At 41.2% G+C, this 23,678-nt stretch overlaps 2 pseudogenes; both read right to left on the bottom strand.

The window, feature by feature from the left end:
- LOC140888044 (origin of replication complex subunit 1-like) overlaps window positions 1-23,678 on the bottom strand; it is a 41,840-nt pseudogene that overhangs the window by 4,300 nt on the left and 13,862 nt on the right.
- On the bottom strand, window positions 199-22,012 carry LOC140886309 (origin of replication complex subunit 1-like; annotated as a pseudogene).

Genomic DNA, 23,678 nt, shown 5'->3' with positions numbered 1-23,678 from the left:
CAAAACATTGTTTTCTAAAGAAAACGAGACAGCTATCTCTTTCAGAAATTAGGATCTCGGAAATGAATATCCACATCCTCAGTAGCACTCAAAGATGTGTATACATATACGAAGAACCCAATAGGTTCATAACCTCCCAGAGTTCATACATATGATACATCGTGCTTCCCGAATCAACAGATAATGTGGGATGTAAGTTCAAATACGTAGGTGTAGGTCCTCAAGAAGAGCATCTGTAAGCTCAAACCGAGTCAAAAGAATTTTAAAACATAAAATTAAAACAGAATATATCACCTCAACATCAGAAAAATCATTTGTCAAATAGAGCTCCCTCCTCAAATTATGAGGCTGCCTTCCCGCAGATGTCTCTTCTAGAATGACATACCAGCATGCCCGAAACCAATAATTACCGTCCACATCTTTTCACAAACTACTCAACCCCCAAACATCACAAATGAATATAGTTAGCAAGTAAATTTTCATATTTTACAGTTGATAAAAAAATAAACCAATGTTACGTACCTGTCAATATGAGCAGCCCACAAATCGCTGGAAATTACCTTTTCCCTTGCAGTCCTAGCCCTCTTCTTCCCCTTAGGCGGCCCCGGGAACTCTACCATTTTCCCTGATTTTCTCGCCTCACAATAACTTCTCTCTGGAACCTCTTTCAATGGCGGTTTGAAGCACCTAAAGTGATACCCATTCAAGCAATCGTCACATTCAATCATAATCTTTTTACCAGCAGGCTTGAAACACACCCTACATTCCTCCACCAGCGGATACTCATCATCGGAGGCTGTGTTTTCTCTCCTCCACATAAACATCGTCCCCTGTTGAAAACTGGCCTCCATCCTAAACAACATTTTTATAATACACCCTTTTCTTTGTTCTTCCACTCCCATGACGGGCATTTTTGTCTAGATTCCTCGAGGCCCTTTCTGTCTCGAGACCCTCATTTTTTTCGTTTTCGATTTTTCTTTTTCTCTTGGATTCAGTGAGTTGTGGCGATGCGGGGGATAATGAAATGGTGGTGGGTGAGTTAAGGTGGGAATTCAGGCGATTCTTGGGAGTTGAATGTGGAAACTTTTCTAGAGTTTCGGAAGTGAGGCGAAGGGAGCGACGGAGAACGGTGGTGGTTGAGATTTGTGGAGTTGGTGGAGAAATGGAGTTCTTTAGATTGTTTTAAGAAGACCTGGATTTCTTAGTCACCCGTGTCTCTGTCATTTTGCGGCTGCTGGATCGGAAACAGGATCTGAAAATCCTATAACAAAAAATGATTGCAACACTGAATAAATGTTACTAAGAGAATATGCAGTGCAAGAACGAATTAAGCTTAATTCCAAACATGAATTTTACATAAGAACAATCAACACTACATTGGAGTAAAATTTCATGAATGATTAACCATGAAAAATTACCTTGATGCCTTTTGAAATTCAGAACAACCAACCATTCATTGCTCTCTGCTGGGTAGCAGACAGTCCATAGCCTGAAAACTGAATAAGGAAATCTAAAATATTTCAGACGTTTTTTAGTGAATTATAAGATCACGAATCTCAATTAATGCCCACTGCCTCAATGAAGTTCAACATTCAATATTCAGTTTTGGAAGAAGAAGAAAATTTTCGTGGCAGAGAAACAAATTGTTTTCATACTCCTACTAATTTTATGCGGATGAATATGAGAAAGAGATCAAAATTAATAATAATAAAAAACCTTAAAAACAGCTACATCAATAAAAAAAATTGAATAATAAAGTAATTGAGAGCTAGATTGCGAACATTCCAAATCCAGAGCCCAAAAAAGTAAGCGTGTTTGAGGCTTACAAAAAAGCAAATTTTTGATAAATAGATAATGATTTTTTGACATAAAAGCATATTGCTGGCCTAAAAAAATTCCAACATATAGAAAGAAGAAACTGAAAGCAAATATTAAACAAAATATAACAACAACCAGACCAGAGAGATTGTGAGATCGTGACACATGTACTCGAAGCCGTACCTTTTGCTATAGAGTTGAGATGCAAATATTTCAAACTGAAAGCCCAACAAAGTAAGCCTATTCCTGCTATACAAAAAAAATGAATATATAAAAATTCAAAAACCCAAACCAAACATTAACAATGATGAACAAAAACTAGAGATATTGAGAGGAAGAATTTCGAGTCCATACCTTGTGTGAAAGATTAGGATCCGAGAGTCCGACGTGAAAAGATTGGGTGATAAGATTTGGAATCAAGAGCCCGGAGTGAAAGGGCTGGGAATATCTGAGAATGGAGTAAATTAAGAGAAAAACTTCTTTTAGTCGGTGTGTAACGCCCTGTTTTTATCTTAAATGAGTTTATTTGAGTTAATCGGAGATTACAGAGTTCACGAGCCGACTTGATGTTGATCAAGGTCCTTTTTGCAAATTTTGGAAATTTCAGGGACTAAAACGCAAATATTGATTTTTATATATTATCTACACTTGGATTAGAATTGAGAAGTCTTCATCTTCTCCTCCATAGCTGTCTCCCTCCATTAGAACGCCTTCAAGCTTTTCCAAGCTTCTAGATTTCAGTCCGAGCTCGATCCAGCCGTTGGAAATTATTTCTGAAGGCAGATTAGTGATCACTGCAGTGAGAGTTCCGTTATACCGTAAGTATTTCTCCGATCGGATATGTTTTGTTTTTCGAAGGTTGTTAAAATCGATCTAAATTCTAGTATGTTGTTCTTGGCAGAGTTCTGATCGTTTATTATCTGTCGGTTTTGAATTAGAGCGACGTTCGGATTTGTTGTGATTTTTGGAAGCCATTTTCGAAAATAATGATTTTGAGATTTGTTGGGATTGCCTTGTTAAGGTTGTATTAGCATTGTTATGAGTTGTTATCGCTATTGAACTGCTGTCTGCATTGTCGGTTTGTTCAGTTTATAGTCGTTATGCCGTCGGTTTGAGTTTTGGAGATTTGAACCGTTTTTGAAGTTGTTGAACTTGGCTTGTAAGTTGATCTTGGTTATTGATCTTGTATTTCATCTGGACAGATTCGTTTGGAGTTTGTCAAGCCAGAGTTAACAGCGTTTTGATCGTCAAGAGTTGGACGAAGATCGGTAAAGAGTTTTACCTTGAGCCTTGTTGTTGTTTAGATTGGTTAGACTTTGATACAATCTTTTGTTGTAGCTTTCCAGAGATTGGAACTACTTGCCTTGAAAGGTAAAAGCAGTCATCGTCGCGGGATAGCATACTCGGGATTGTTGGTTCTCGAGTTTTCCATTTTAAATCACATATTGCATCGATACTTGTTCTAGCATGTGGAACTTGTATTTTGTTGATTGATTGAGTTTTGTTATGTGGCTTATGTTTATGTTTCTGTTATGCATTCATCTTGAGCCTACTTTGATTTTAGCGGGCAGAACCGCCCTTTTTGTTTAGATGTTTGAGAACTATGATTGAGTGGCCTAGGTTGTAGTATTTCGCCTAGTGCTAGCATACTCATTATGGTTGCTTAAAGTCTAGAGGAGTGGGATACGTGGCACCACCTCGATTGGGAGAATCGGTGAGTCGTTACGTGATCTCATCCTCGGGATCCCAAAAGCAGAGCAGCACTCCCATGTTTATCAGAATTGATATCCTGGTTTTAAAGACATGCATATGAAAGAGTGGGTGCCCGGTGAGCCAACTTGTGGCTAAGGGCTTTGATGACTCTTTGAATAAACAATCTTTTGTTTAATATAATTTACACTTTTATTAATGGCAATGACTTTATCTTTCTTCATATTGTTATATTATGATATACTATTGTTGTTTTGATAAAGACCTTGAATATACTATAGTGTATGTAAGATGTGGTAGTACATAGGGATGCCTATCATGAAACACATCTTATAGTCACTGTATATTCTAAATGGTTCCTAGTCGATTGAGCCGTCCGATAATAAGGATAAGGATCGCTCGAGTTTGAGACTAGCATTTGCGATGCAGAGTACCACGTTTCATTGGTAAGGAACATAGAGATGTTCAAAGCATGCAAATGGATATTCATATGATGAATGATCGAACTACCCTATCCGGACTTTCCAAGTGGTTATCACTTATCGAGTGGATAAAGTCCGCGGTTTTGGTTGTACACCATTAGTCCTTACTACTTGAAACATCATTGAGACTCTATATGCTAGTACTATTCTTTGACTCATTTACCGACTCTATTGGGGTCATCAGGTGTCGGGATTGGGTACAGTTACAACACATATAGGAGTCGATGCTTTGTTGTCAAGGATTCACCACATACTTGCGAGTGTGGATATCCTATGCAATCTGAGGAGATATTAGTGTGACGAATCTCTGGCCAGAGTACATGATGTGTTTTAAGAAATGGTTTCTTAGTAGCACGTGCGATGTCACTATTTGATCTTCAAGATGCGTTGCATAGTTATCGAATCTCGAACGACTCTCGATTTACCAATGGTTGTTGATTCGATCGGGATATATGGATGAAGGGACCGTACTGTACGCTAACCAAAATCTATTGGTTCTTGCAGGCACTATCAATGATACCTAGGGAATCATGGGGCGATGTTGCTAGGCGCTCTTACCATGATTCGATGGGCAAGTCGGAAATTGTTGTTCCGAGTCACAAGGAGTTGTGAGTCCATGGCTAGCTGTATCCCTGAACCATTGAGGGTCACACAGAGTAATGGATTTTTAATCCCGTTGAGATAGTTAAATTTATAGAGTTAAATTTAATGAACAAAGAAGTGGGACTTCTTATTTAAGAGTAGAGGAGTAAGATTTCCTAAAATGACATAAGGATGGGCATTTTTGGAAAACACTGAATTCGAATTCAGAAAAATTTATCTTGACTTTAAAAGGTGCAGAAATGGTTTCTGTGCACATTGGTGAAATCGGTTTATCAATCAGAGTCACGATGAATTTTATATTAATTTCTGAACATGCGGGCTTTGCTTGTCGGGCTTGAACTTATGACTAATGGGCCCTAAGCTGTTAGCAGCCCACATTATAAATAAGTTATTGCAGTACAGAAATTACACAACAGAGGTCACAAAATATTTTGAAAACCCTAGCTGCGTTTTAATAAGTGGCCGCCCCCTCCCTCTCTTTGTCGGGAAAAAATCCAGCCTGTGAATTTTGAATTTGCAGTCTGGTTTAACGGATCAAATTCGTTAATTCTCTTCGTAGAAACTTCTGATAGATTTTCTAGTGCAATCTATCAGAAGGATTAAATCTCTGTTCGTGGACCTGATTGAATAACAGTTCGTCCATCAGTTCCTGGGAGATACAACAAGAGTAGAGCAATCTGTTGGTGTCCATAATCTCGATTCGAGATTGGAGGTAAAAATTTATAATTGTTATTTAATTTTTACACACACAATTTAATCGTAAAGTTTTGATACCCATTATGGAATCGTTCCATATAAAATTTTTAAACTTCCGCTGCACCGGGTATCAATTCTGATTGATCTGATCGTCGTTCTCCAACAGTGGTATCAGAGCCAGGTTGCTCAGATCAAGCGATGAAATTAATCGATTGTACAAAAATTTTTTAGCCTCGGTTTTTGAAACAAAATAATTTTTTTTTTAATTAAAAATTTTTCGGGCAAAAACACGGGCAGCGATTGGATCGCTGCCTGGGGGGGGGGGGCAGCGAGAGTCACTGCCCATGGGCAGCGACGTGATCGCTGCCCAGGGCAGCGCACGGCGCTGCCCGGCCCGAGCCCTTTTGGGGCGCGGGCAGCCTGGGAGCGTCCCGGGCGGCCCGCGAAAAATTAATTTTTAATTTTAAAATTAAAATTTTAATATGTTAAAATTCTATTTTTGGTCCGATCGAAAATTGTTTTTGATTGGTCCACGAGGCGTCGGATCGAATTGTTCGAGTCCGAAAATTTTAAAATTGATTTTTGGATAAATTTGAATTTTTGGAAAATTTATAGATTTTATCCGTTAAATCAGATTTTCTAAAATTAATTATTTTTGGTACAATTGATGATAAGATATGATCTTATGGAGAAATTGAGTAAAATATGATTTTATGTATAAAATTGGATTTTATATGTAAAATATGATTTTATTTGATAAAAAGATAAAATATGATTTTGTATGTAAAATAAGATTTTATATATGGAATATGATTTTATCCTTTTAATTTAAATTGCCATTGTATGTTATTCAATAAATTAATTTTTAATTAAATATTATTGGATAAGGATGATCGATTGTCATAACCAATTTTGTAGGTGTATGTTAGGAATTTACATTTGTTTTTATTGTTGTTGGATTTATTAATGGGCCTGGTTTATGGCCCAATATGAATTGTCATATGTAATAAAAGTGGGCCTGGTTTATGGCCCGTTCCCACCCCTTAAAATGTATCCCCTACTTGTCATGGTTATTTATTGTAAATACATTAGACTTAGTGGGAGATGAAGATTTGAAGACGGAGGTGGGCCCAGCAGACAATAAAGACTGAAGAAATGTAAATTGGAAGCTCAATGTAATAGGATTGCATTGCATACCTGCATATTACCTAGGATTGGACTAAGACTCGTGATTGGCAACCACGGGTCGATTAGAAATGAAATCGATCATCCTATATAATATATGATATTATTATTGTATGCATGTTTTAGACTAAATTGTGTGAATCCGGCAAGCATACAAAATTTTAAAATGATGAGACAAATTTTCAAAATTAAAATCCCTCATTTTAAATATGATTTAAAATTGATATCAAGATAAATAAAGGAAATTTAAAATTGTTTAAATGTTCCTACCTTCCATCAACGATCAATGTATGAGATGCTACCCGCGGATACGGTCCGGCTCATATTATTGGGGGGGCCCGTTCGTCGGAAAGCTGTACATTGGATCGACACATGTTGTAAGTTGGGTGGAACTCCCATGGGATCGGCTCATATTATTGGGGGATCCACATGGCGACCGTCCATCACAACTTAATATTGATGGGTCATCTTGACATGTCACAATAAACGGCGTCATATTATTGGGCCCTTATTGGACATGAGGTAAAAACGTGGAGGTTGCTTTGGAAGCAATTGGGCTCTACCTTTTGAAAATTATGGTTGGCTGATATTATTCGGGACCATAGTTTGTCAATTGGACTCCATGTTCTCACTAAGAAAAACAGTTTCCCGTTTTCACTAGAGGGTAGCGAAATCGTTAAAATAGTGGGAGTGAGATTCATAAAATAAATTTTGCCTATTTTATGTCTTAGTAAATTAATTAAACAATCACTGATATTTGTCTGTTTCTTTTCAGTATTTCATAAAGATGAATTCGCGTAATCCACTTTTCGCTATCCTTGAACAAAATAAACTGACTGGCGCAAACTATACGGAATGGTTCCGTAAGTTGAAGATTGTCTTGACTTCAGAGAAGATGCTCTACGTGTTAGAAAAATCTCCTCCGAAGGAAGCACCAGCTGATATAATCCGGAAGAGTTGGCCAAACTTGATACATGGTGGGACCATGATATCAAGGCCAAATGCTATATGCAAGCCTCGATGTCTGATGAACTCCAGAGGCAATTTGAGGATACCGTGAATGCTGCTGACATTCACGTACAACTCAAGGAACTTTTTGGGGCTCAATCGAGAGCTGAAAGGTTCGCTACTGTAAAAGAGCTAATGACGTGTCGCATGCGTGAAGGGACTTCGGTCCGTGATCATGGGGTACGAGTGATTTGGCTCATACAGAAGTTGGTAACTCTTGATTTGGTGTTGGAGCATGAACTCAACGTGGACTTATTACTTCTATCTCTTCCTTCTTCGTTTGACGGATTTGTGGTGAATTTCAATATGAAAAAAATAGAGGCCTCCCTTGAAGAGATGGTCAATATGCTTGTAACATATGAATCCACTTTAAAGAAGGATAAACCGGCTTTCTTGGTGGGCTCCTCTTCTTCTGCTAAGAAGGGGCCAAGTACAAAGGGTAAGAAACGTTCTGCCCTACCCAAGAAAACCGAACCCGAGAAGAAGTACAAGACAAAGGCTTCAAACATGGAAAAGTCCAAGGATGTTTGCCATTACTGCAAGAAGCCCGGTCATTGGAAACGTAACTGCAAGGAATATCTAGAACAGTTGCGAACTGCGAAGGGTATGTTCTATATTAAAATAAATGTTTCACTTAATACTACTTCTTGGGTATTGGATACCGGATGTGGATCTCACATTTGCAATGATTTGCAGGTGATGACAAGAAGTCGCAAGCTTAGAATGGGTGAGACCCAGCTGAGGCTCGGAAATGGTTCCAGAGTTGAAGCTAAAGCTGTGGGAGATGTTTATTTAATTTTGCAGAACGATTTTAAGTTACTTTTGAGAGATGTTTTATTTGTTCCAGATTTGATTAAAAACATTATTTCTGTTTCTATGCTTGATAGAGATGGTTTTTCTTGCAATTTTGTGAATGGGATTTGCAATATTTATAAGAATGAATGTTTGATTGGAAATGGACAAATTGAAAGCGATCTATATAACTTAAAATTGAAAGACGTTCCAATAAATTATGTTGATAAACCGGCAACAACAAACAAAAGGAAAATCGATAGTCAAAACCCGGCAAACCTTTGGCATGCTAGGCTAGGTCATATTTCCTCAAGGAGGATGAACAAGATAGTGAGAGAGGGCATGTTTGATATGTCTGATATTAACTCTCTACCTACTTGTGAATCCTGCCTGAAAGGAAAAATGACTAAATCTCCTTTTAAGGGGAAACCTGAGCGTAGTCAAAATCTGTTGGATTTGATCCATACAGACGTTTGTGGTCCATTTAGAATTGGTACTCAATATGGCCACACCTACTTCATTACCTTTACTGATGATTATTCAAGGTATGGGTATTTATATTTAATGAAATATAAGTCTGAAGCATTTGAAAAGTTCAAAGAATTCAAGGCTGAAATAGAAAACAAGCTAGGTAAAAGTATTAAAGCACTTCGATCGGATCGAGGTGGAGAATACTTAAGTACCGAGTTTTTGGACTATCTGAAAGAGAATGGGATTCTCTCTCAGTGGACTCCTCCTATGACACCTCAGCTAAATGGTGTATCGGAGCGTCGTAATCGAACTTTGTTGGACATGGTTCGATCTATGATGAGCTTCACTGAGCTTCCACCTTCGTTTTGGGGCTATGCGCTTGAAACAGCGGTATTGTTGTTGAACAACGTCCACACCAAAGAAGTGGACAAAACACCATACGAGTTATGGAATGGCAAAGCTCCTAAGTATTCGTACTTAAGGATTTGGGGATGTCCTGCTTACGTGAAGCAGACAGTGGGAGATAAGTTGGATAGTCGATCCACCTTATGTTATTTTGTAGGGTATCCGAAGAATTCAATCGGATATTATTTCAATCATCCTGCTGAAACAAAGTTGTTTGTTTCAAGGAATGCCACCTTCTTGGAGAAGGAGTTCTTATTGGATAAGAAAGGAGAGATGATGGAACTCAATGAAATTCGAGAAGAACACGAAATACAAAATAATGATCCTACACCTCAGGAACCATTGATGGACACGCCTATACTTAGAAGATCCGAGAGGACTTCTAGACCTCCTATTCGATATGGTCTTTGTAGTGACCCTTACCCGGATCACCTACTAAACAGAACTTAGGCATGCAATTAACTTAATAAAACAGATATCAGAATAAAACTGCGGAATCCAATAACATTATACAATCCCAAGTAAAGGAATCTGTAATTATCCAATAATATACAACCAAATCGAATAGCTGTATAAACCCAAACAACAGTAATAAAACCTAGACGAAGCTTCAGCCGGCCAACCACTGACTAGCCCCTCCTGGATCCACCCTCCTCGTCCAATCGCAAACCTACCCCATGGAATAGGGTGTCCAGAAAATACAGAGTACGAGACGTGAGCATAAAACGCTCAGTGCGAGAGTATGAGTATACATGCATGAAAAGTGAACTCCCTATAGACTCGAGGTCAAGGATCAGATAACAGAGACAGACCGGGCCCTGGTATGTAGCACGCTGTGCCGTCGCTTTAGGAGGTGGCTCCCATACCGAGATAATCGTGGATACGCCGGACCCAAATCGATGGAAGTCCATCCACTAACAGGATAGGGTACAACCCTACTAACAGACATCTCGAAGGAGATACAACAAGATGCAAATGAATGCAGCATAATATCATGGCATATAAATCATGCGGTCACATAATACATGCATACTCAGTCAGGATATCTCGAACAGTACTTTCGTACCTCAATACAGTGCAAGCTCTACCAACTCTAGGTCCACGCCTATAGTCTGCTCTACACTGCCAAATGATACTACTATCATTAAAGTGCTCTAAAAGCCTTAACTAAGCTATTGCATACTCCTAAATATTTATAGGGAGCAAAAGCTATACCTTCGTCCGTCGTTAGCCCTTTGATGTCGATGCCTCCAGAACTTGGGCACAACTCCGCTACGACTACCGAACATCTAGACGACTCCCGGTTCAAGCCTAGGAAGGCTAGAACAACTCGAATATGACTAGAAATAGAGAGGAAATCCGGAATTGGCAAGGAGAAATGAAGTCTCGGCCTTCTATTTATAGACAACGATCGGAGCCTCCGATCCTCGATCGGGACGTCCGAACCTCGATCGGAACGTCCGATCCTGCCATCGGAGCTTCCGAAGATCCTGATCTGCCACGTGTCAAAATATCATTTGTTGACTTCGGATAGGGGTGATCGGAACGTCCGATCCTGATCGGAGCTTCCGATCCAACCACACGTCATGCCTGACGTAATAACATCGGTGCCTCCGATCGCTCATCGGAGCTTCCGATCCTGTTCGGAGCTTCCGATCGTGCCTTCGGAGCTTCCGATCCGTCCGATGCCTAATTGAATTAATTAGAATTAATCCTTTAATTACTCAATTAGGGCACGGGCTACTACATTCTCCCCCATTTAAGATATTTCGTCCTCGAAATCAGATCTTAAGTACCGAACGCAAATACAGAAATCAGAAACATTCTTTATTCAAATCAAACGTTTACAGAGTTTGCAACTGAATACAACTTAAAGAATGAAATCAAAACAACTCAGGATGGTCTTTACGCATCCTGTCCTCAAGCTCCCAAGTAGCTTCCTCAGTGCCTCGGCGCTGCCACTGAACTAAAACCAAAGGAATGACTTTGTTCCGTAAAACCTTATCCTTAAAATCAAGGATGCGAAGAGGTTTCTCAACATAAGTCAAATCCTTGTCTACCTGAACCTCAGATCGCTGCAGAATATGAGATTCATCCGCCACATACCGTCGCAACAGAGATACGTGGAACACGTCGTGAATACTGGATAGATGCGGTGACAATGCTAGTCGATAAGCCAAATCGCCAATGCTCTCCAAGACCTCAAACGGACCGTTTCTGTTGGGAGATAACTTGCCCTTAAGGCCAAATCTGAGAATCTTGCGGAAAGGTGACACTCTCAGAAACACTTTCTCCCCGACCTCGAACTGCAAAGGCCTACGCTTAATATTAGCATAGCTGGCCTGACGATCCTGTGCAGTCTTAATCCGTTTCTTGATCTGATCAACAATGTCTATTGCCTGCTGGATAAACTCCGGTCCTTCAGCCTGTCTCTCCCCTACTTCTTCCCAGAAGAGTGGAGTACGACAACGTCGCCCATACAACGCCTCAAAAGGTGCCATCCCAATACTAGTATGATAGCTGTTGTTGTAAGCGAACTCGATCAACGGCAAATGATCCTGCCAGGCTGAACCAAAATCCATGACGCACGCTCTAAGCATATCCTCTAACGTACGGATAGTGCGCTCTGACTGACCATCAGTCTCCGGATGATAGGCTGTACTCAAACTGAGAGTAGTACCCATCGCACGCTGAACACTCCCCCAGAATCTAGAAGTAAACCTGGGGTCCCGATCGCTGACAATGCTCACGGGCACTCCATGAAGTCGAACGATCTCCTGAATGTACATCCGTGCCATGCGATCCACAGAGTACTCTCGGCTATAGGCAATGAAATGCGCTGACTTGGTGAGTCGGTCCACCACAACCCAGATAGCATCACAGTTCCTCGGGGATACCGTCAAATGGGTCACAAAGTCCATAGTGATAAACTCCCATTTCCATTCAGGAATAGGCAGACTGTGAAGCAATCCTCCAGGTCGCCGGTGCTCTGCCTTGACCTGTTGACACACCAAACATCTCGAAACAAACTGATAAACACTGTGTTTCATTCCCTTCCACCAGAAACGAGTACGTAGATCCTTGTACATCTTGTTGCTCCCAGGATGAATACTCAACTTAGTGCGATGTGCTTGAGACAAAATCTCCTCTCGCAACTCTTCATCCTGTGGAATCACAAGCCTACCAGACAAACACAGAAAACCATCTGACTGATAATGAAATCCAGACGAGCTACCCTCGTTAGCTAGACGAGCTAAACGCTGAGTCTTTGAATCAGACATCTGAGCATCTCGGATCCGCGAATACAAGGCTGGCTCAGATAATATCGCAAACATCTGGATACTCTGCATACCTTTCTTATGCTTGAAGGTAAAACCTGAAGTACAACAGTCACTGATCGCACTAGACATCGAACAAGTCTGAAGTGCGGATAGTCGCACCTTGCGACTCAAAGCATCAGCGGTGAGATTAGCAGCTCCCGGATGGTACTTAATCTCGCAATCATAGTCCTTAAGCAAGTCCATCCAACGTCTCTGTCTCATGTTCAATTCTGCCTGAGTGAACAAATACTTGAGACTCTTATGGTCGGTGAAGATCTCAAATTTCTCGCCATACAGATAATGACGCTAGATCTTCAAAGCGAACACAATGGCTGCTAACTCCAAATCATGGACTGGGTAGTTGTCCTCGTGAAGCTTCAGCTGTCTAGAAGCGTATGCGATCACATGCCCATTCTGAGTCAGGACACAACCTAACCCCTGAAGAGAAGTATCCATGTAAACTACATACCCTCCAGATCCTGACGGTAATGCTAACACCGGCGCAGAAGTCAACCGCCGTCGAAGCTCACGGAAATTCTCCTCACACTCGGAGGACCACTCAAAATCCACACCCTTGCGGGTAAGCTGCGTCAACGGTCAAGCTAACTGAGAGAAGTTCAGAATGAAGCGACGATAATACCCTGCTAGACCCAGGAAACTAGGGATCTCAGCAACCGTCGTCGGACGCGACCAATTAAGTACCGCTTCAATCTTGCTTGGATCAACAGAAATCCCCTCCCTGGATATGATATGGCCAAGAAAGACCACTCTATCCATCCAGAACTCACACTTGCTCAGCTTGGCGTACAATTGCTCATCTCGAAGAGTCTGCAGTACCAACCGCAAGTGAGAAACATGCTCTTCCGTATTACGCGAATACACCAAGATGTCGTCAATGAAGACCACGACAAACTTGTCCAAATACTCCCTGAAGACACGGTTCATCAAATCCATGAATATAGCCGGAGCATTGGTCAAACCAAATGGCATCACTAGGAACTCGTAATGCCCATAGCGAGTACGGAATGCAGTCTTGGCTACGTCCTGATCACGGACTCTCAACTGATGATACCCAGATCTCAAGTCAATCTTGGAGTAAATTGATGTGCCCTGCAGCTGGTCAAACAAGTCATCAACACGAGGCAACGGATACTTGTTCTTCACAGTGACTCGATTCAGCTGCCGATAGTCAATGCACAGCCGCATCGGCCCATCCTTCTTCTTCACGAAGAGAACAGGAGCTCCCCAAGGAGATACACTAGGACGAATGTACCCCTTGTCCAAAAGATCCTGTAGCTGATTCTTCAACTCACGCATCTCTGACGGAGCCAGACGATACGGTGCTCTAGAAATAGGCGAAGTACCCGGCATCAACTCTATGCCAAACTCGACTTCCCTAGTAGGAGGAAAACCCGGAATCTCATCTGGAAACACATCTGGAAATTCATCCACAACAGGAATGCTCTCTATCCCAATACTCTCAGCGGACAAATCAACTGCATAGATAAGGTAGCCTTCCCCGCCAGACTCCAGAGCTCGACAGGCTCTCAAAGCTGATACCAAAGGCATCGGGGGTCGCGCTCCCTCACCATAGAAAAACCAACTCTCACTCCCTTCCGGATGAAAGCGTACTAATCTCTGATAGCAGTCCACTGAAGCTCAATAGGTAGTCAGCACATCTATTCCCAGAATGCAATCAAAGTCGTCCATCGCCAGGACCATGAGATTCGCTAACAGAATGTTCCCTTCGAACTCTAAAGGGCAACCCATCACTAGACGCTTAGCCAAAGCAGATTGGCCCGTCGGAGTAGAAACAGACATCACTACGTCTAGTGCAATGCATGGTAACTTATGCCTCTTAACAAAACGTGCAGAAATAAAGGAATGAGATGCACCAGTGTCAATAAGTACAAGAGCAGGTATACCATAAAGCAGAAATGTACCTGCGATGACTTTCTCATTCTCCTCCACAGCCTGATCATGTCTCAGGGCAAACACCTGGCCAGAAGCTCGTGGCCTCAAATGAGAACTCCCAGCAGACTGTCCCTGCGACCTCTGCTGAACGGTGGCCTGAGAACCCGATCCTGAACCAGATCCAGAACCGCCTCCCCCAGACTGTGGACAATCCCTCCGGATATGACCAGTCTCTCCACAACGGAAACAAGCTCCAGAAGCTCTACGACACTTGTCGGATGGATGGTTCTTCCCACAGTGATCACACTTGTCCTTCTTACCATAACGGACAATACCTCCAGAACCAGAGGAAGAAGAAGATCCAGACTTCTTGAAAGTTTGGGCACGGGGACCCAAAGAACTAGCAGGTCTCGACTGAGGGAAAGACCTGTTCCGCCGAATGCTGTCCTCCGCCTGGTGACAACGGCTCACCAAACCCTCGTAGGACATGTCGTCGCCAACCGCCACACGGTCATGGATCTCAGGGTTAAGGCCCTGAAGGAACAGATTATACTTCATCTCTGAGCTATCAGCAATCTCGGGGCAATAGGATAGCAGATCAAAGAACCTCTGCTGATACTCATCAATAGAAATGGCTCCCTGACGCAGACTCAGTAGCTCGCCTGCCTTCGACTGTCGGAGTGCAGGAGGAAAATACCGCTTTTGGAAAGCTGTGCGGAACTCGGCCCAGGTGGCCACTCCTCTCGCCGTAACAAAAGGTGCAGAAGTAAACCTCCACCACCTACGCGCACGCCCATCCAGAAGATAGCCAAGGGTCTCCACCTTCTGCTCATCAGTGCATTGGAAAGTCTGAAAAGTCGTCTCCATGCGGTCTAACCAGTTCTCCGCATCCTCCGGAGACTCACCTCCAACTAAGGGCTTAGGACCCATAGCTAAGAATCGACGCACAGTGAAACACTCGTCGTCATGGTGACGATGACGCCGTTCTCGACGAGGCTCCCGGTCGGCATCACCCCAACGCCCACCAACACTGCCATGAGAACTCTGGTCGTCTCGATTTGACATCTACAAAAATACCTCAAGATGAGACTAAATCCCAAGAAATCTTTTGCATGCTCTGATACCATAAATGTAGTGACCCTTACCCGGATCACCTACTAAACAGAACTTAGGCATGCAATTAACTTAATAAAACAGATATCAGAATAAAACTGCGGAATCCAATAACATTATACAATCCCAAGTAAAGGAATCTGTAATTATCCAATAATATACAACCAAATCGAATAGCTGTATAAACCCAAACAACAGTAATAAAACCTAGACGAAGCTTCAGCCGGCCAACCACTGACTAGCCCCTCCTGGATCCACCCTCCTCGTCCAATCGCAAACCTGCCCCATGGAATAGGGTGTCCAGAAAATACAGAGTACGAGACGTGAGCATAAAACGCTCAGTGCGAGAGTATGAGTATACATGCATGCAAAGTGAACTCCCTATAGACTCGAGGTCAAGGATCAGATAACAGAGACAGACCGGGCCCTGGTATGTAGAACGTTGTGCCGTCGCTTCAGGAGGTGGCTCCCATACCGAGATAATCGTGGATACGCCGGACCCAAATCGATGGAAGTCCATCCACTAACAGGATAAGGTACAACCCTACTAACAGACATCTCGAAGGAGATACAGCAAGATGCAAATGAATGCAGCATAATATCATGGCATATAAATCATGCTGTCATATAATACATGCATACTCAGTCAGGATATCTCGAACAGTACTTTCGTACCTCAATACAGTGCAAGCTCTACCAACTCTAGGTCCACGCCTATAGTCTGCTCTACACTGCCAAATGATACTACTATCATTAAAGTGCTCTAAAAGCCTTAACTAAGATATTGCATACTCCTAAATATTTATAGGGAGCAAAAGCTATACCTTCGTCCGTCGTTAGCCCTTTGATGTCGATGCCTCCAGAACTTGGGCACAACTCCGCTACGACTACCGAACGTCTAGACGACTCTCGGTTCAAGCCTAGGAAGGCTAGAACAACTCGAATATGACTAGAAATAGAGAGGAAATCCGGAATTGGCAAGGAGAAATGAAGTCTCGGCCTTCTATTTATAGACAACGATCGGAGCCTCCGATCCTCGATCGGAACGTCCGAACCTCGATCGGAACGTCCGATCCTTCCATCGGAGCTTCCGAAGATCCTGATCTGCCACGTGTCAAAATATCATTTGTTGACTTCGGATAGGGGTGATCGGAACGTCCGATCCTGATCGGAGCTTCCGATCCAACCACACGTCATGCCTGACGTAATAACATCGGTGCCTCCGATCGCTCATCGGAGCTTCCGATCGTGCCTTCGGAGCTTCCGATCCGTCCGATGCCTAATTGAATTAATTAGCATTAATCCTTTAATTACTCAATTAGGGCACGGGCTACTACAGTCTTCTTCTTGAAGGGGATCAAGATGAACCCGATGTTGGATGTGATCCAAGAAACTTCAAGGAAGCAATTTTTGATGCGGATTCAAATTTATGGCTTGAAGCTATGCAGTCGGAAATAGATTCGATGCATACAAACCAAGTTTGGTCTTTAGTAGATCCTTCCGATGGAATTGTTCCAATAGGGTGTAAATGGATCTACAAGAGAAAGCTTGGGCCTGATGGTAAGGTACTGACCTACAAGGCACGATTCGTGGCAAAAGGTTATACTCAAAGACAAGGAGTTGACTATGATGAAACCTTTTCACCAGTTGCAATGTTCAAGTCCATAAGAATCCTTATTGTCATAGCTGCTTGGTATGACTATGAGATATGGCAAATGGATGTGAAGACTGCATTTCTTAATGGAAACATTAAGGAAGAGATCTATATGATGCAGCCTGAGGGATACACATCCATGGGAAGAGAGCATAAGGTATGCAAGCTTCAGAGATCAATCTATGGTCTAAAACAAGCATCAAGAAGTTGGAACCAGAAATTTGATGAAACAATAAAGGATTTTGGTTTCATCAAGAACCCGGAGGAACCATGCGTGTACAAGAAAGTAGTTAAGGATGCTGTGACATTCTTAGTACTTTATGTTGATGACATCCTACTCATTGGGAATGACGTAGGGATGTTGCAGTCCACAAAGATATGGTTATCAGGTAGATTCTCGATGAAGGATTTGGGTGAGGCATCCTATATTCTAGGGATACAGATCTATAGAGATAGATCTAAGAGAATGATAGGACTCACTCAAGAAACCTACATCGACACCATATTGAAACGGTTTTCAATGGATGGGTCCAAGAGAGGACATCTACCTATGTGTCATGGAGTTTCTCTATCCAAATCTATGTGTCCCAAGACTGATGAAGAGATAGAGAAAATGACACATGTACCATATTCTTCAGCCATAGGTAGTATCATGTATGGGATGATATCTACCAGACCGGATGTAGCATTTGCTCTGAGTGTCACGAGCAGATATCAAGCTAATCCCGGTCAAATGCATTGGAAAGCCGTGAAGGACATTCTTAAGTACTTATGAAGGACTAAGAATATGTTCATGGTATATGGAGGAAGTGAACAAAAATTGGAAGGCTATACCGACTCTAGCTTCCAAAGTGACGTGGATGACTCGAAGTCAACCTTTGGATTTGTGTTCATGCTCAATGGCGGTGCTGTCTCTTGGAAGAGTTCCAAGCAGGACACCACAGCGGATTCCACCACTGAGGCAGAATACATTGCAGCATCAGCTGCTGCTAAAGAGGCCGTTTGGATGAGGAATTTCGTCCAAGAGTTGGGCGTCATTCTTGAAGTTGTTGGTCCAGTCTCGGTGTACTGTGACAACACGGGTGCCGTTGCTCAGGCAAAGGAACCAAGGTCTCATCAAAGATCCAAACACGTACTGAGGAAATACCACATCATCCGGGAGATCGTGGAAAGAGGAGACATCACTGTCGAAAGAGTGGCCTCTGCAGACAATATCGCTGATCCACTTACTAAGCCCTTGCCAGGACCATTATTTGACAAACATTGCGAAGCAATGGGTCTTCGTAGTATAACTAGTTGGCTTTAGGGCAAGTGGGAGATTGAAAGAGTGGGTGCCCGGTGAGCCAACTTGTGGCTAAGGGCTTTGATGACTCTTTGAATAAACAATCTTTTGTTTAATATAATTTACACTTTTATTAATGGCAATGACTTTATCTTTCTTCATATTGTTATATTATGATATACTATTGTTGTTTTGATAAAGACCTTGAATATACTATAGTGTATGTAAGATGTGGTAGTACATAGGGATGTCTATCATGAAACACATCTTATAGTCACTGTATATTCTAAATGGTTCCTAGTCGATTGAGCCGTCCGATAATAAGGATAAGGATCGCTCGAGTTTGAGACTAGCATTTGCAATGCAGAGTACCACGTTTCATTGGTAAGGAACATAGAGATGTTCAAAGCATGCAAATGGATATTCATATGATGAATGATCGAACTACCCTATCCGGACTTTCCAAGTGGTTATCACTTAACGAGTGGATAAAGTCCGCGGTTTTGGTTGTACGCCATTAGTCCTTACTACTTGAAACATCATTGAGACTCTATATGCTAGTACTGTGCTTGGACTCATTTACCGACTCTATTGGGGTCATCAGGTGTCGGGATTGGGTACAGTTACAACACATATAGGAGTCGATGCTTTGTTGTCAAGGATTCACCACATACTTACGAGTGTGGATATCCTATGCAATCTGAGGAGATATTAGTGTGACGAATCTCTGGCTAGAGTACATGATGTGTTTTAAGAAATGGTTTCTTAGTAGCACGTGCGATGTCACTATTTGATCTTCAAGATGCGTTGCATAGTTATCGAATCTCGAACGACTCTCGATTTACCAATGGTTGTTGATTCGATCGGGATATATGGATGAAGGGACCGTACTGTATGCTAACCAAAATCTATTGGTTCTTGCAGGCACTATCAGTGATAACTAGGGATCATGGGGCGATGTTGCTAGGCGCTCTTACCATGATTCGATGGGCTAGTCGGAAATTGTTGTTCCGAGTCACAAGGAGTTGTGAGCCCACGGCTAGCTGTATCCCTGAACCATTGAGGGTCACACAGAGTAATGGATTTTTAATCCCCGTTGAGATAGTTAAATTTAAAGAGTTAAATTTAATTAACAAAGAAGTGGGACTTCTTATTTAAGAGTAGAGGAGTAAGATTTCCTAAAATGACATAGGGATGGGCATTTTTGGAAATCACTGAATTCGGATTCAGAAAAATTTATCTTGAATTTAAAAGTTGCAGAAATGGTTTCTGTGCACATTGGTGAAATCGGTTTATCAATCAGAGTCACGATGAATTTTATATTAATTTCTGAACATGCGGGCTTTGCTTGTCAGGCTTGAACTTATGACTAATGAGCCCTAAGCTGTTAGCAGCCCACATTATAAATAAGTTATTGCAGTACAGAAATTACACAACAGAGATCACAAAATATTTTGAAAACCCTAGCTGCGTTTTAATAAGTGGCCGCCCCCTCCCTCTCTCTGTCGGGAAAAAATCCAGCCTGTGAATTTTGAATTTGCAGTCTGGTTTAACGGATCAAATTCGTTAATTTTCTTCGTAGAAACTTCTGATAGATTTTCTAGTGCAATCTATCAGAGGGATTAAATCTCTGTTCGTGGACCTGATTGAAGAACAGTTCGTCCATCAGTTCCTGGGAGATACAACAAGAGCAGAGCAATCTGTTGGTGTCCATAATCTCGATTCGAGATTGGAGGTAAAAATTTATAATTGTTATTTAATTTTTACACACACAATTTAATCGTAAAGTTTTGATACCCATTATGGAAACATTCCATATAAAATTTTTAAACTTCCGCTGCACCGGGTATCAATTCTGATTGATCTGATCGCCGTTCTCCAACAGCATATCATTAGCTTCGACTTGAATATGTTGTTTTGATAGCATGTTGTATATTCATTACTTGTTATGTTGTTTTTACTGGGAATGTCATTCTCACCGGTTTATCCGGCTGTTGCTTTGTTTTGTATGTGTACTTGGCAACAGGTAGGGCAGGACAAAGTCAGCGAAGGCCTAGTTAGCAACAAGAGGGAGAGCTAGTAGTGAGACTCGGTTTAGAAGTCGTGTCGGCATGTCTACCTAGTTGTATTTGAACATGTTTAGATATCGAACTTCGTTATGTTATTGTATTGTTTATGCGAGCTGTGTTGAAAGTTTGTCGTTACAAATCCAATACTTTTGAGCAGTTGTGTAACCCTATAATTTCATGTATTAGTTGGAGAACTTGTGATTGTAATGCATGATAAAATGTTGTTGGTTTTGGACTCAAGTTCTAGCATGATTTCTGCTGTTTTTCTCTGTTTCTGTCACTGCTCGATCCGCAAGATCTTGCGGATCGAGCGAGGGCATTTTGATGCAGTTTCTGTTTTGGAAATTTTGTGGCTCGCTCGATCTGCAAGATCTTATGGATCGAGCGAGGGCTGGTTTTCTCGGGCAGAACCTATTGGGTTTTTGGCTCGCTCGATCGGTAAGATCTTACCGATCGAGCAAGGCACTATTTCAAAAAAAAAAAATCTTATTGCTTTTAACCTTTGGTTATTGTATGCCTTATTGTTGTTTAATCCCGAGATTAGTTGTTTGGAATCGAGGTCTCACACGGTGAATGAGAAACGTGATGCAGGTTTTTTGAGACGTGGGTATTAGAAGGGGTAGGAAAATATTACTCTTGCAGAAAAGAAAATATAAGTTTAAAGGTTTAGAACAAATAAAACTCTTATAATTCCTAATAAACATTTAATTTTTTTTTCCAAACATCGAAATTTAGGATTTTATCTATCTATAATCTATTATCTATTAGTGGATAAAAATTCACATTTGATCGTAAACTTTAATATTAGCAAAATCATTAGTCAAATAGAGCTCCCTCAAATTATGAGGTTGTCTTCCCGCAGATGTCTCTTCTAGAATAACATATCCCCGTGCTCGAAACCAATAATTACCGTCCACATCTTTCCACAAACTACTCAACCTCCAAACATCACAAATGAATACAATTAGCAAGTAAATTTTCATATTTTACATTTGATAAAAAAAATAAACCAATGGTACGTACCTTTCAATATGAGCAGCCCACAAATTGCTGGAAATTAACTTTTCCGTTGCAGTCCTAGCCCTCTTCTTCCCCCTTAGGCGGCTCTGGAAACTCTACCATTATCCTTGATTTTCTCGCCTCGCAATAATTACAAATCCAGCTTCCCTTTGGAACCTCCTTCAATGGCGGTTTCAAACACCTCAAGTGATACACATTCAAGAAATTGTCACATTCAATCATAATCCTCTTACCAGCAGGCTTGAAACGCACCCTACATTCCTCCACCACCGGATCCTCATAATCGGCTGCGTCTTCTCTCCTCTTCACATAAACATGGTGCCCTGCTGAAAACTCGCCTCCATCATAAACAACCTTTTTATAGTAGACCCTTTTTTTTTTGTTCTGCCACTCCGATGACGGAAATTTTTGTCTGGATTCCTCGAGGCCCTTTTGTCTCGAGACCCTCATTTTGTTCGTTTTCGAATTTTCTTTTTCTCTTGGATTCATTGATTTGTGGCGATGCGGGGGCTAATGAAATGGTGGTGGGTGAGTTAAGGTGGGAATTCAGGAGATTCTTGGGAGTCGAATGTGGGAACTTTTCTGGAGTTACGAAGGTCAGGCGAAGGAGCGACGAAGAGCGGTGGTGGTTGAGATTTGTGAAGTTGGTGGAGAAATGGAGTGCTTTAGATTGTTTGAAGAAGACCTGGATTTCTTAGTCACTGGTGTCTCTGTCATTTTCCGGCTGTTGGATCGGAAACAGGATCTGAAAATCCTATAACTAAAAATGATTGCAACACTGAATAAATGTTACTAAGAGCATATGCAGTGCAAGAACAAATTAAGCTCAATGCCAAACATGAATTTTACAGAAGAACAACCAACCCTACATTGGAGTAAAATTTCATGATTTATTAACCATGAAAAATTACCTTGATGCCTTTTGAAATTCAGAACAACCAACCATTCATTGCTCTCTGCTGGGTAGCTATTGGTCCATAGCCTGAAAAACTGAATAAGGAAATCTAAAATATTTCAGACTTTTTTTACTGAATTATAAGATCACGAATCTCAAATAATGCCCACTGCCTCAATGAAGTTCAACATTCAATATTCAGTTTTGGAAGAAGAAGCAAATTTTTGTGGAAGAGAAACAAATTGTTATCATCCTCCTATTACTTTTATGCGGATGAATATGAGAAAGATATCAAAATTAATAATAATAAAAAACAATAAAAACAGCTTCATTAATAAAAAAACTGAATAATAAAGTAATTTAGAGCTAGAGTGCGAACATTCCAAATCCAGAGCCCAACAAAGTAAGCGTGTTTGAGGCCTACAAAAAAGCGAATTTTTGATAAATAGATAATGATTTCCTGACCTAAAAGCATATTGTTGGCCTCAAAAAATTTCAACATATAGAAAGTAGAAACTGAAAGCAAATTGTAAACGAAAAATCAACAACAACCAGAGAGATTGGTAGATCGTGACACAGGTACTTGAATCCGTACCTTATGCTATAGAGTTGAGGTGCAAATATTTCAAACTGAAAGCCCAACAAAGTAAGCCTATTCCTGCTATCCAAAAAAAAAATGAATATATAAATATTCAAAAACCCAAACAAAACATTAACAAGGATGAACAAAAAGCAGAGAGATTGAGAGGAAGAATTTTGGGTCCATACCTTGTGTGAAAGATTAGGATCCGAGAGCCCGACGTGCAAAGATTGGGTGGTAAGATTTGGAATCAAGAGCCCGGAGTGAAAGGGCTGGGAATATCTAAAATGGAGTAAATTAAGAGAAAAACTTTTTTTAGTCGCTGAATGAGAAACGTGATGCAGGTTCTGTAAGAGTGGGTGCCCAGTGAGCCAACTGTGTGGCTATGGGCTTTGTTGACTCTTTGTATAAACAATCTTTTGTTTAATATTATTTACGCTTTTATGGCAATGACTTTATATTACTTCATATTGTTATATTGTGATATACTATTGTTGTTTTGATAAAGACCTTGAATATACTATAGTGTATGTAAGATGTGGTAGAACATGGAGATGTCTATCATGAAATACATCTTATAGTCACTGTATATTCTAAAACCGTTCCTAGTCGATTGAGCCGTCCGATAATAAGGATAAGGATCGCTCGAGTTTGAGACTAG

This window comes from Henckelia pumila, chromosome 3, assembly GCF_033568475.1.
Source record: "Henckelia pumila isolate YLH828 chromosome 3, ASM3356847v2, whole genome shotgun sequence".
NCBI lineage: Eukaryota > Viridiplantae > Streptophyta > Magnoliopsida > Lamiales > Gesneriaceae > Henckelia > Henckelia pumila.
Note: the sequence above shows the minus strand (reverse complement) of the source record. Positions and strands in the feature narration are given on the sequence as shown.